The sequence below is a fragment of the Phasianus colchicus genome, chromosome Z (assembly GCF_987193195.1).
Source record: "Phasianus colchicus chromosome Z, bPhaCol1.hap1.1, whole genome shotgun sequence".
NCBI lineage: Eukaryota > Metazoa > Chordata > Aves > Galliformes > Phasianidae > Phasianus > Phasianus colchicus.
Window position 1 is genome coordinate 78,511,649 of NC_143476.1, and position 4,059 is coordinate 78,515,707.

The following is a 4,059-nucleotide window of genomic DNA, read 5'->3' on the forward strand; positions in this document are numbered from 1 at the left end:
TTGTACTGGAAGAAAATAAAGTGACTTTTTTTTGCTGCTGAACATTTTTGCCGATACAATACTATAAAATGCACTTTTACTTGATATTTTTCTACTTGCTGAGCTTTTAGGTGAGGCCTGAGACTCAGAGGGCTCATCTGAATAGTTCAAAATACCATAATGCATATAGTTTAAATGACTAACTACTTACTTATATTACATTAGAAAAACAGTTTTCACTTTTCAAAACTACATTAAAAACTGCAGGAAACTGAAGTTAAATCAAGACATTTTTCATATTCTATATTCTTACCCACATCTGTTTTCTTTGCTTTGTTTTTAACATAGAATCATAGAATCACAGGCAAAATGATGTTGGAAGGCTCTCAGGAAGCCCCATGTCCCATCTGTTCAGTGAAGAGGTCAGATGTGGTTGCTCAGGGCTTTACCCTGTTGGGTTCCAACGATGGAGAATTCTCAGTGTTTTGGAGCAACCTGCTCCATTGCTGCTCAGCCCTATTTTAACTTTACCTATTTCAGCTTATGTGCACAATCTCTTATTCTGCTGTCTAGTACAGCTGTGGAGAGCCTGACTTCATCTTCTTATTATTATTCAACTTCTTGTTGATAGGGGTAAGCTGCTCTGAGGAGCTCCCTAAATGGGCTGAAGCAACCCTGCCCCTCAGGCTCCCTAGTATAGCAGGTGCTTCAGCCCCTGAGCATCGTGGTCAAGTCAAAATTCTATTTAGAAGGTAGGTTACCACTGCCTTTTTTCTCACTTCACTTTCTTAATGTTCTCTGTTAATCCAAGATATTAGAACAACTGAAAGAAGTGAAGCATTCTTTAAATTTCCATCATAAATGGAATTGCAGCAGAACTTTTGTTACAACACACTACCATTTGCCACAAGAGGAAGCCACACTAATAAGAGGCATATTCCAGCCATGATCAGACTGCTAACAAGAGCTGTACCAGACATACAGAGCTAGCTATATGCAAAAATAAAATCAATATTTAATAGCAGCTCTACTCTCAGCCTCTGGATATGTGGAAAATTTTAGGTTGTGGATTGTCTGGGTTACTTCCCTTAAAGCTACAGAGCAAAGGTCCCCTAAGTACTTTGTATTAAAGCATAATTGCATAATTAAAGCATATTGCATAATCAACAAATATCTGTGGAAACACTGAATTTTTGTTAAGGAAATAATCTCCAAGAAATCATCAGGAACGTGCATGCAGGAGAGGAAGGCACAGTCAGAAAGGAAAACTGAAAGAATACAGTGCTGCAGTATGAAGTCTCTCTCTCTCTCTCTCTCTCTTTCTCTCTCTCTCTCTTTTTCTAAAGCATCTATCATGCTGTTACCCACAGTTAATATAAACTGAAGACCTATTGGAGTCTGTAATGAACACATTGTCTTTCTGGTAATCCGTAAAAAGAAAAGGAACAATGTAAGTATTTAGCCTGTTTTGTTTGTGAAGAAGGGAGACAGGAGAATAGAAGTGAAGGTCTTGCTTCTGCCAGTGTACTCAGTGCCCTTTTTCTTAGGCAAGGACTTTCAAGTCCATTCCTTAGTCTGCTTTTAGCCCTAACAGGCTGCCCTGCACCGTACATGTACAATAGCCAGAAGAATTGCTACAAATGAACAGTGACAAAGATGTATTATTTTAAACATTAATAACATGCATGTATTACACTGTGGATCTTAGATCAAATGTTCAGAAAATCTGTGTTTTCAAGGCCTCAGTGATATCGGAGCAGGCTCTAAGATGTTTGTCTAGAGCCTACTCCAATATCATTGAGGCCTAATCTTCTGGTAGCCACAGCTTTTTTTTTTTAACACTTTTTTTTCTTTACTGGATACACAGGACCTACTGCTTTAGGTGTCTCTTCTAGAAAACCTAAAATCACAAATGTGCAGACACCTATGCTTCAGAAAATGCTGGGTCCAGAGACAACTTTATGTACAGTTTTTATAAACAAAGTGTATTTTGGAGTTATCTGTGCTTTTCATTTTCTGTGCAGGACCTCTAGTCCTCACCTTGCTTGCCTAAGGCAGGTATTTACTAAAGTGCTAAAGGTGATGTGATATTTTCAGTCTGAGGGATTAGCTCATATCTGCTGTCACCCTGTGTATATCTGACGTAATCTGTGGTATCTAGAATAGCCCTAAATGCCTATTGCAGGTACCTGATCCTTAGTCTTTTCAGTGCTTACTGAGTGTTCTAGGCAGATATGCAAAACTGGAATCCAGAGCCTGATCACCAGTGTGCCTACGTTGGCTTCCATTTCCTTCTACCAATAGCACAGGTTTAGGCATCCAATAACACTTCTGCCTAAAATACTAGTCTCTGAAGTGTCTCAAAAGTTTAAACATTAAGATTGTCTTGGATTGGTTTCCTATACTTAGGTTCCTAAATTCTGGCATGATAGAGTCCTGATACACTTTTCAAAGTATTTTACATCTTATATTTCAGAGTATGCTCTCTTTATCTATCCTGATTTTATGAGCATTTTTCTGCAATTTCTGTCACATATTCCAATCCCTCCCTTTAAGTTCTTTTGTCAGATTTAGGTGGAAAGGAGATTATAGAATCTACAGCAGAGACTATTTGATTTTGAAGATACTCAAATTCACTTTGAGTTGAAATGTAGTTTTACCATGCAAAAGGTATCAGGTAATGATTTGGCCAAGACCACGGTATATAAAGCAAGAGATCTAAACTGGGAAGTGTAGTTGAAGAATGAGAAAGAAGCCACAGAATCACATTGTTTTCATAAAGCTGCTAGTTCCAGGAAAAGTAGCATCCTTCAATTTACAATCTGGGTTAAAATCTATTTCTATTAATCTGCAGCTCTTACGTGTATGTGATAGCAAGGGATTAAAGTCAGACAGAGAATGTGTATTACTGTCTCCAGTACATAACTGGTAGGCTATTGACGATGACATAAACCTTTATCTGAATGGCTTGGTTATTTTAAATTGAGGGACGTTTTGAGAAAAAATGCATCATTAGAAAGTCTGCTCAGCATAATTTTCTTAGAGTATCATTTAAATGCTCTGTTAAGAAGTTAAGAAGTTTCAAAGTATAATCTTATTACATACACAGATGTTTGTGATATGATATGAGATACCTTTGACTCTCCCAAAAAGCCATCTTCATTCTCTTATTTCCCAGCATTTCTTGTATTATGAACTTCATCTTCTAATCAGGTGTAAAAATCAGATCCCCTGGATCCTCTATAAAGCCATTTTTCACAAATGGGTTTATACTGATCTCTTGTCAGAAATCTTAATTGAGCAATAGCTTTTCTGCAATCAAAATGTAGATATGTAGACCCTGTTTTGCTTGGTTGACAAATCTTTCCCTAATACTGTGCTAGGGTTCTCACGTGTACTTTTCATTCTACTTATAGAAAATGGTTTGGCTGTTCAGCCACAGGGCCTAACATCCTTTGGCCTTCAACCACTGTCTGAATGAAATTATTACATAAAATTATTTTAAGTTTGCTTCATCCTGAATACCTGTATTTGATGATTCTCAGCACACATAGCACTATTGAAGGGGAGGGCAAAAATCAGCTGACCTCAGGAGTCATCTGGTTCAGAGATTGTCCATCCTTTCAAATTAACTGTCCCTACCTAAGTTCTGACTCTTACTTGACTGAATTTTCAATGAAGACTCAGTGGTAAAGGTAACCCTACGTATCAAAGCTGCCTGTATCAGACCTTCCCAAATGTATTATTAGAATGTTTTTCTTTGTGCCTATATCTTCTTCAGAAGAGTTCCAGGATTTTTCTATCCACTGTAGAAGTTATGGTCAGATTATTCTCTTCTCTGTTTGATAAACTGCCGTATACCCTTTAGTTTTCCCTTTTTCTTATGTCAAGCAATCTCTGATCTTAAGTTGATCTTCATGGATCGTGTTTTCTTTACTTCTAATCACATGCTATTTTGGGCTTTTTCTTGTTAGGCCATATGTTTTGTGATGTAAAGCGCTCCAAAGGGACCGAGTCTTCCATCTGAGGTTCTGTCAGTACTGAGACAAAGAAAACTTGAGTGCTGTGTGACTATTTATA